We start from the raw sequence: 11,125 nt of genomic DNA on the forward strand, positions 1-11,125 counted from the left end.
GTAAAGTTTCCTAAAGATTATTATGTAATAATTTCATTTAAAGAAAAACCTTACATATTACAACTGAGAATACATATTTAAATGTGTAGTGAGTGTTTGTATTAACATCTAAAAGCACAGGAATACACATTTAAAAAATTAGGACCCAGCAACCCACTTGGGAAAAAGATGCCTAAACAAAAATGGAAGCACATTTGTATTTATACACGGTACCAGCTGCCACTGATGCTCTTCCCCAGGCCTCAGCCCTTGTCGAGGTTCACTCGCAATGGAGATGCACAGTAACCGTGAATAGTGGTAGTTTCCTACCTTGAGTTACTGTGGCTTTGTGTTTTTCTGTTTGAAGGATTTCTCCAGTGTGCTTAGCTCACAGGCATGGCAGCCTGAGGATTTAATGCCCCAGGAGTGTCTATGGATACATACCCCAGCTTCCCCTTTCCTTAATGGGACATTTCTAAGGCATGTTATAAATATTTTCTCAGAGATGGAGCCCTACTCTCTAGTAGCTTTAAACCACTAATTAATTAATCATTTATTGTTTTTTTTATTCCTGCCCCATATTACTATCCTTACTTTCTCATGTATGCTTCCCAGAATCACATCTCAGATAACTTTCTATACCGAGTACTTGTTGAGAGTCTGCTTTCAGGAAAACCCAAAGCAGAACGCACATTATCTTAATATAAAGAAGACGAGTATGTCTCAAAACTTACAGGATGTGACTAATGTACCCTGGTTAAAATTTGTAGCATTATAAATTTTCATCATTAAAAAAGAAAGAAGAAATATAAGAATTAAGTAATTTATTAAAAAAGTAAGAAAATATCTAACAACCATATCTAAGAAAAGTAGAGATAAGAAAGTTATACAGATAAATACACTTGCAAAATAAATTTACTAGAAAGCACGTACAAAATAAAATTAGTTATAAGTCTAAGAATTTGTTTTTTGGAAAAAATGAAAAATGGGCAAATGTCTGGAATTTCTGGTTAACAATAACAACAATAAAACAAAAATGAGAAAAGAAAAAAGTAATAGAAGAAAGTGATTATTACATCAGATATTGAGGAAATATAATAATTTAAAGAAGAAGCCACACTTGTTTATGGTAATAATTTGAAAACCTTGGCCAGATAATTTTAAGGAAAATATGAGTGATCATAATTAACTCAAGAAATAGATAGTTGAATATAATCATGAAAGAAATTAACAATTTTTTAAAGAATTTAAAAATGCTCTAGGGCTGCATTATTTTGACACAACTTTTTTCAGACTTTCAAATCATAGCTCATTTCTATGCTACACAAGCCATTTTTAAGCATAGCTGGGGAGCTTTTCAATTCCTTTTATAAAAATACTGTAAATTTGATGCCAAAACTTAAAAAAGATAAATCAAAAAGGAGTAAAACCACTGAACAGTTTTTCTTCTGAATATGCTTAAAATAATGAAAAATATCTACAATCAGAAGGCAATAGTTTACAAGGCAGTAAAGAGCTAGAGGCATTGCCATTAAATTAAGAACAAAACATGGATGTATGCTATTGCCACTATCAATTTATGTTGTCCTGAAAGTTCCAGCTATTAAAAATAAGGCAAAAAGAAAAAAGTATACAAGAGGTAATATGCTTGTTACTGAGAAAAAAACCCCCTGCTGTTTGTAGATGGCATGGTTGTCTTTCTAGAAATTGCAGGAGAGCGACTGAAAAACTTCTAACACTAAAAATGTTAGTGAATTGATTAATTAGATTAATGGCTCTTGTAACAAGGAGACCCCAAATATAATAGATTAAATAAGGTAGAATGCCTCTTACAACAGTCCAGGGATCATTGGTCAAGAATAGCAGACCTGGGACTTCCCTGGAAGTCCAGTGGTCAGGACTCTGCGCTTCCACTGCAGGGGGCACGGGTTCGATCCCTGGTCGGGAACTAAGATACTGCAAGCCGTGTGGTGTGACCAAAAAGAAAGGCAAGCCTGCTTGGCTCCTGTGATTAAGAGACCCAGTGTCCTTCTATCCTGCACCCATTAGTCCTTGAGAACAGGCACTGGTAAGCATCCTCTGTAATGGGCCGGAAGGTAAATGTTTTAGGTTTTGAGGGCACGTGAGGTCTCTGTCATGTTTTTCTCCTTCCTTCCCTCTCTTCTTCTCCTCCTCCTCTCTCTCTTTCTTTTTACAACCATTAAAAATTTTAAAACCGGGCTTCCCTGGTGGCGCAGTGGTTGAGAGTCCGCCTGCCGATGCAGGGGATGCAGGTTCGTGCCCCGGTCCGGGAAGATCCCACATGCCGCGGAGCGGCTGGGCCCGTGAGCCATGGCCGCTGAGCCTGTGCGTCGGGAGCCTGTGCTCCGCAACGGGAGAGGCCACAGCAGTGAGAGGCCCGCGTACCGCAAAAACGAAAACAAAAACAACAACAACAAAAAATTTAAAACCATTCTTAACTCATGGACTATACGAAAATCAGGCCACAAGTCAGGTTTAGTTCACAGGCCAGTTTGTTCACTCCTGCTTTATAATATTGTTTACTTCTTCCTGGTTAAAGATGGCTCATCGAGTCTGTGTTCCAGGAGAAAAATGCAAAGCTTTTTCTGGAAATGATCTGGAAGTTGCACATATCACTTCCATTCACATCCCATGGGCCAAACATGGTCACCAGCCTACGCACAGCTGCCAGGGAGGTTGGCAAATCCGGGTAGCCATGTGACCGAGAAAAAGCAAAGAATATACTTGGATGGGACAACTATAAATTTGACTTCCTGGTTAACATAAGAACTAAAAAAACCCAGTACATTCCTGAATATAAGTAACTACCCATTAGAAAATATACTGAAAAGTGGACCAAAATATCTCTAATAAATACCTTGAAATTTTTGAACCCGAAATGTTTAGGATCTACTTAAAGAGAATTAAAATTTATATATTGAAGAAAGTCAACTTTGACCAATTAGAGGAAAAACACACAAAATTGCTAGATGGAGAGACTGGGTATTTAAAATATGTATGTCAATTTTCTCAAATTAATTGGTAGGTTTAATGCAATACTCATAAAAATTCCAACAAGATTAACTCTGCCTGTTTGATAAGGTGATTCTGAAATGTATGATGATTCAGAAAAATAAATGGGAGAGAATTCTCAGAAAAAAAATTTGAAAATAAGTGAAATGAGAGGAACTTGATCTACCAGATACTTAATTGTCAGTCAAAGGGGGGTTCAGAAGAGAGACTGTAGTTGGAACTGTGCCAGCCCATTGCCCCTTCTAAGTAATATTTTTAGGTCACAGAATCTTAGGAAACAGAAGATCCTAATTCAACCACTTTCTCTGTGACCTTAAGCAAGTGATTTAACCAATCGGAGCATTGATTTTATCATAACACGAAGCCAATAATACATAGTTTATAGGAGTTTATTAAGGATTAGAATTTGTTCTGTGCTACTTCTCTACCATCCTACAAACTCTTGGAGTAAAAGACTTCATCTAACTAAAATTATGTTAAATGCAATATTCCTGGTATAGGCACGTCACCTAGGGCTGGTACTGGTGCTGGGGAGAACTGGTAAATTGGCACGACCTTCTCCTGACTGGCTACAGAGTTGCACACAGCAGTTTACTTAAGAAACAATTGTCAGTTTGGGGAAAGAAAGCTGTTCTGAATTTTAGTTCTCTCTATTTCTAGCTGCATGATATTGGGGACTAGACTTAGTTTCTCTGTGCCTTTATTTCCTTATCAGTCATAATTCAGATAATAATGGTGATGCTAAAATAACAGCAAGAAGTAACTTATTGGTCATTCACTCTGTCCCAGGCACAAGGTGCTTATGATACATTAAATCACTGAATTGTTCACATCGGAAGAGGCAGGTACCACCACCACCATCATCATGGTTATTATTTGCATTTTACAGACGAAGAAACAGAGATAAAAAGATTTCTATGACTTGTCAAAAGTCGCATGGCTATTTAATGTGGCCTCGGGCAGCTCTTCGCCATCAGGGTACCACTCTTTGTGTACGGTGTGGCACTCAATGAACAACTGTGGCATCTGGGTTTGAAGAGATGAATGGGAATATGGGTGCTCACATTACAGAGGCAGTAAATGGACGTTGGACACTGTGATCTAGCTGGTCTGTCTTGTTGTACAACTTTTATTTAAACAAAGGCTCAATGTATCCTTGAGGTCAGGGACTATATCTTGTTTGCAAAGTACTAAGGACAGTGCTTGGCATATGGCAAACGTGCAATAAATGAGGCTATGAGTGTGGTGGGTTCACCATTGTCACTAAAGGGTCTAGCAGGTGACTCTTTATCAGTCTCTCAGTGAATATTTATTGATTGAACACATGCTTTACTAAGGTCTCTGATCTTCAGATGTCTTTGATATTCCTGGGTTCTCCTAGAGTTAAAATTTTAAGACAGTGAAAGATACTCCACAGTGAAAAGGCTTGTAGCCATAAATCGGTGTCTGTCTGTTTTACAATCTTTCCTATTTAAATTTGGTTTAGAACTCATGAGTTTGTAAGGGAATGGTAACAGCCTGAAATAAAGACCGTGAAACCCCAGCTCACTTTGAATCAACAAACATTGCTTGAATGTTAAGGAGTAGTAACTGATTATTTTGCAGAATACTATAATTGTGAATTATTTTGATTCAGGTGTTTTATTACAGATATGCATTGTTACCAGTTTCACACAATTCAGTGAAATTGTACATTTCAGAAAAAATGAATGATTTCAAAGCAAATATATACTTTTCTTGTAGTTTCCCGTATGACCATTTTCAATTGTGAATCAAATGTTTGAGTTATGACAATGAAGATAGCAATGAGGTTTTTAAGAGTTTCATGAGTTCACCAAAGTTCACTTATTTTAATCTTTTCTGAAAAATTTGGCTAGAAACTGCTTTATGATTATAAAGGTTACCAAGTATAAATGTCCTGGAAAAATATTGTTTTACTGGGGTAGACAAAACGATTTGCTGGACAAAAATAAATCCACTGGAGGCAACAGATATTTAAAAATGGTGTTTTATTGCAGAGTTTTGTTTGCTAGCATAGACGGTGCCCCTACTGGGACTGGTTTCCAGTACTTTGTTGTGCCATTTTAGATTCTCTTATCTGTAGCTGTATATGGTTTAGTCATCACTTGGAAATGGGGTGTCCATGTCTGAAAGAAGTCACCGTACTTTATCAACTCTTGGAGAGATGCATCCTTAAAGATGAGCAGAGTACTAGCAGAGAGAGAGCCGCGGCTGGGAAAATAATTCCTGCACTTTCTATATGAGCGCTCAATATCATCCCCAAATCGCCATTTGAGATCTCAACTTATTGAACCTAATGGAGACGGGAATGGTGAGGTTGATGGTGATGATAACATGCAGCTTCTCTGAGGTCACAGGCTAGGTTAATTCCCTTCCAAAGGGATGGAGGCGAGAAGGAGAGGTAGAAGGGTGAGGGCAGCCCTTCAGCTCCTCACTTGCCAGCTAACCGAGAACACTTTCTAATGACTGTCCCTGACTCCATCAAGGGCATTTCTTCCATTTAATGAGCACATGGGAAGCAGGCATGGCTCAAGTGCAAGGGTTCAGTTTGCAGTCAGCCACAAATCACATTTCATTTATCAGGCCTCACAGATGACAGGATATCATCGAATCCCTGGAGAACCATATTCATTAAAAAGAAATCTTAAGTAATTACAACCATTAATTGACTTGAAACAGTTTCTGGTGGATAAGGTTTACATAATTCATTTGCCAGACAAAACAAGCCTCATCGCGTCCGGAAAAAGCTATTTCCAAGCTTCCCTCTATCTGACACTGTGTGGTCCTGGAAAGGGGGTTTATCAACTACAGCCTTCCCTCCCCCACTTTTGGGGAGACAGGAAACAGTAATTTGTACAGTGAGAAATGGGAATCTGAAAGAATTTGACAGACTCACTTTGGGGTCCATATGATGGTTCTGTAGCACTTTTTCACTCACCTTGTTCCTAAAACTGATGAATGAACATAAAAATGGGTTGAATTAATCGAGAACTCTCTGAATTTACGGTTTTAGGAGGCAGACATGGATCCAAGACAGGGCTTTTCCAAAAAAGCTGAGCAACCGTTTAGGACAAGGTCAAGATTCAGTCCAAGACCTCCACTGTCACCAAAGTAACTTGCACGAACAACTGCTCTTGTCAGATCAATATTTTGTCAACATTCTCAGAGATGAGTCATAAACTCTTTAGCTCTAAGTTTTTAAAATGTGGAAATACATTTGGAGAAAGAGATCGTGGAGAAGCGATAGCAAACACTTTCTTTTGTTCGCTGTGACATATAATTTTCTAACCACCTGGCAACACTGGCAACGTGATACAACCATGGTATCAGGCTTCTGCTGTATCAGCATCTAGTTTTGGAGAAATGATTCAGAGCTCAGATAACAAGAAAGTATCTTCTAATACAGTCTAAGGTCATTGTTGGGCTGTTAGGAGGATGGATGCTGGTAATTCTCAGGAAAATAAGAAAAAAAGCACAAGGCTATAGAGCTTTTGAGATGGCTACACTTTATTGCATGGCCCCAGGGAGAGTTAGTAAGGCTTGTAGGACTCACGGGGGTGGGGTGAGGGGTGGGGGGTGGGGGTGGGGGGTTGGGGGGTGGGGGGTGGGGTGGGGGCACTTCACACCCAAGAGTGAGAGTCTCTGAAGTTTGGTTCTCCCCAGTCAAGCCATAGACTGGCCACCTCAGTATCCCCGGAGAAGCTTATTGAGGTGAATCTCCTCTGGGGTGGGGCGAGATCTTCCCTGTGGCTGGGAGCTGTGGAATTTCTCAGCAGGGGGAGGAAAGAGGAGTCTTCTGACCTGTTCTCAAGGGGACCATCTCTCCCAGGGGCTTAGAGTTACTGGGGCTTCAGATCCAGCCTCCTGATGGATGGTGTTGGTTTGCCTCCTATTGTTACATGGGCCTCCTGATCATCGCAGGGGAGGACTGAGCCAGCTGACCTGCCTTCTCTTACTAGGTTCGGGTAGAGAAATGCTGGGCCTGGACTGCCTTTCCCTGCTGGTGGAGGGACATGAGACACCCTGCCTTTATGCTGTCCCCCCAGTCATGGGACCCCAAACCAGGTGGCTTTTATCTCAGCCCCTTTCAGAGTTCTCCTCTGCTTGTCTCTTGTGTTATTTCTGGATCTACAGTTATACTTTGCCAGGAGCAGCAAGGAGAAATGGGTCTATGCTATGGACAGACTTTAAGAAAATAATTTTCATGCTACGTACTGCCTGGGACTCTGAATCTGGAAGTAATAAGGCAAAGACACAGAGGCTGAGTCCTAATTACCTTGGGAGTGGTTAGACATGGAGCATGATAAGAGAGGCTATATGATGCTTCTAGACACGGGGTCCTGGGGAAAGTTGGGTTCCGTACACAGGAGTGTGACTGGAAAGGGCTAACTTTGCGTGTTTCAGTTTTGAATTTTGGTCCAAATTACCCCTGTTATAAGCTTTATAAGCTTTTTATGAAGCATGACAAGTTTCATGAGAGGAAGGCGACTTCAAGCCTTCCGGTTTTTAAGGGAGTTTTTGTTTGTTTGTTTGATGTGGACCATTTTTAAAGTCTGTATTGAATTTGTTACAATATTGCTTCTGTTTTATGTTTTGGTTCTTTGGCCAGGAGGCATGTGGGATCTTAGCCCCCCGACCAGAGATCAAACCCACACCCCCTGCAATGGAAAGCGAAGTCTTAACCACTGGACCACCAGGGAAGAGCCTGTGAAGGAGTCTGACTTATTCAATATCTTATAAGAACTTTGCTATAACAGTAATTTAGCAAATAAATATCATGATTTGGAATAAAGTGTCAATCATGAGAGGCTAAAAAAAATTTTTTTCCCATGGAAAAATCTCATAGATATATATATTTTAAAGTTTATTTGAGAACAAGAGAAAGCTTTTGCATATCTGACAAGGTAGATGTGTTTTGATGAGAGACGCCATCCATATTTCAGCTCTACCGATATTGCCACAAATGGAACATATTTTTTCTAACAAAGATGCGGACGTAAGTAAAGGACTGTGACTAAATAGAGTCACAGGAAAGGTGAGGCCCCACAGCTTATCCCTTAGACTGATTCATGACACAGGATTTAAATCGAACAATCCAGTCTCCTAATGCAGTGGTTCTCAACTTGGTTTCTTATCAGAATGCCAGGGACTCTTCGAAAGCATATCCCCAATACTAGGCTGTACCCGAGTCAGAGTCTTGGGGAGTGGGACCCAGGCATTGGTAGTTTTTTAAGCATCCCAGGTGATTCCAGTGTGCAGCCAAGGTAGATGGCCACTGCTCCAGAGGCAGGTAACTACCATCAACAGGTCCCTCAGCCCATTCACCCTGAAAGGAAGGGGCATCTGCTGGGCATCGTGGCCTCTCGGTGATCCTGTCATTCACTCTGCTCAAGGACTCCAGGCGTTATCAGCTTTGGGTACAATTTAGAGCCTTTCCATTTGCCTTAGTGATTTTTAGAGCAATATTTAATCAGGCAAATACCATCAAAGAGAGAAAAGATGGAAAAAGAAATTTCCATAAGACGTGATATGAATAAGTAAGTGAAAAAACAATCTCAAGTTTAAAAGTGAAGGATGGGAAGTCAAAGCCTGTGAAATTTTATTTATACAAAAGAATAAAAAGACCTATTTCAGAAGGATTGATTTAAACGTATGTTTTTCAGCTTTTCCTGTTCCTTGAACATGAAACTGCTTCTAACTCAAAAAGATTTAAGATAGGTAATTATTAAATAAACACTCTTTACCTTCCCTCTGCAAAAACCAAAAAGCCAAGTCCCCATTTTATTTATGGTAAACCAAATTATTTTCAGTTAAGAATAGTGGCAACCGCATGAAACAGCTTATCAGATACGTCAGCAGGAAGGTATGAGCTCTACAATGGCATTGCAAAAATAAAGAAAATAAGATGGTAAAAACAATAACAGAAAAATGATAAAACACAAACAAAATAAGAAAACGCCAGATATATACAGCCTCCGTCTGAAATGTGACCTCTCCCACGTTCAGCATAAAACAAACCTAGAGAACATTTCTCAGTGCGCATCGCAGATGAAGCTGGTGCTAGCCAGTTGGAGGGCGGAGACATTCATTCCAAGAAGGGAGAAACGCACAGTTAGCAACTTGCTGGGATTATAACAATGTCTTGGGTTTTCCTGCAATTCTGTTACTGAAAATGACACAGAGTAAATGCTCTGATATGGTCGTACAGAAACGACTTGTTTGTCACCACATTTCAGAACAAAGTACTCAGAGCCACAGGCACCGGGTCTGGGAAAGCAGACGTGGATGGCCACGCAGCCAGGTGAGGGGTGTTTACCTTTGTGAGGTCGGCGGACAGAAGCAGGGCTCTAGAGCCTGGACGCTTCTGCACTAATGAGTCTTCTAATAATCAGCTCGTGGTTTTCTGTTTAACTTCAGATCCATCCTGTGCCGGGTTTTATTCTTTCTTTTTTTATGGCTGCTATGATGACTCCCTGAGGAAGTAGAAGCAGCAGCCTTCTGAGGTTTCACTCCCTGCACAGATCCATCAGCTCCTCAGGATGCTCCTGGCTGGGCTCGTTTTCCTGATTGTGGAAGTCTGGAGAAGTATCACTTTCCGTCTCACTTCCTGGCTCCCTCTTTTCAATGAGCTGGTCCTGAACTCCTGCCAATGCACTTGCTGCCGCTGCTGAAGTAACTGAGGGTTTACTGAAGAGCCGCTCCTTCTATCGTTTTTTGCTATTGGAGTATTTTGGTTCGTCAGGTACTGATCCCAGCCACGAATAGTGTTGCCATACATCTGAGTGCCTTCCAGGTAGCTTCCTTCAAAAGCACAGATCTGGCTCTCCAAGTTGGCCAGTGTTTGCGCCTGTTCCTGCTTCCGCTTCCCGAGCCCCGCCTGCACGTGCCGGCTGTCCGGGATCTGCGGCAGCGCCGCCTTGTTGTGCATCGCCATGTTGTACTCTCGTGGATAGATTTTTAAAAATAATTTCAAGCCAAAGTTTTTTTTTGCTTTTTTTTTTTAAAGTCCCAACGTTATTTTAGACAATTTTCTGTGCCATTTAAATAAGATGGATTAATAAATTCATGTTTGCCTAATATTTCTATTTGAAATCATACATCAGAAATACCACAGGGTTCCAAATTCTATGATCTGGAGACGAAACAAAAAATACTGTTTTTGAAAGAGGAAAGGCCCCGTGAGCACACAGCAGGGAGGCCGTCTGCCAGCTGAGAGGAGAGTCCTTACCAGATACCACATCTGCAGGACCCTTGATCTTGAACTTCATCGCTCTCAGAACTGTCAGAAATAAATATCTTTTGTTTGAAAAAAAAATTCCGTTTTAGGTTCTGTATCAAGCAAACTTCCCACGCCCATTTAGCACCTTTTCCCCTTGTCATCCTTGAATGAACAATTGACTATTTGAGATGGAGGCAGTTTTCAGAGCTCAAAGTCAGAAGTTTTTCAGAAGGTCTAGGACAGAGGTACAACTGGGGCTGGCTGATTGACAGAATTGCCTAGAGAACTTTAGAAAACCCCAGCCTCTTGGGCCCCACTCCCTGAGAGCTCTGAGTCAGTGGGGTGAGGCCCCTGAATATATACATTTTTCTACAGTTCCCCAATCAATTAAGGTGATTGGCTGCATTTGGTACTAAGAAACCGAGAAACGGGTACATTTCCTGTGATAGAATCGAGGGGAAAAAAAAAAAAGCCCTCACCCTGGGTAACACTTTATTCAGGGAAAGCTAGAAGTAACACTGAAGTATTAACTTTGCAATGATGGCCAGCACATTTTAAAAGGGAGAATGAAAACCCAGAAACTATTGGGGAGCATGCGATGCAAGGATTACGTAAGTCGTGAGGTATTTAGTATGTGAGAAAAGTGACTGACATCATTGGTGAAAATTAGCCTTGGAGAGGATACGAAGATTGTCTTCAAACATTTAAAGGACCCTTTTGAGGAGGAGTTGGGCTCACAGTGTTTTGGATGAGGAACCTTTGTCTTCAGCAAACTTCCCATGCGATTCTGAGGCAGACGGCCTGAGGACCTCACTGGAAGAAGTGAGCCGCTAGAGCTCTCCTGGGTGTGGGAGGGAAGCAGTCGGACATTTA

At 40.9% G+C, this 11,125-nt stretch overlaps 1 pseudogene; it reads right to left on the minus strand.

Moving 5' to 3' along the window:
- Positions 1 to 8,907: 8,907 nt before the first annotated feature.
- Positions 8,908 to 9,967, minus strand: LOC137232955 (chromatin modification-related protein MEAF6 pseudogene; annotated as a pseudogene).
- Positions 9,968 to 11,125: the final 1,158 nt, after the last annotated feature.

Source organism: Pseudorca crassidens, chromosome 10, assembly GCF_039906515.1.
Source record: "Pseudorca crassidens isolate mPseCra1 chromosome 10, mPseCra1.hap1, whole genome shotgun sequence".
Classification (NCBI taxonomy): domain Eukaryota; kingdom Metazoa; phylum Chordata; class Mammalia; order Artiodactyla; family Delphinidae; genus Pseudorca; species Pseudorca crassidens.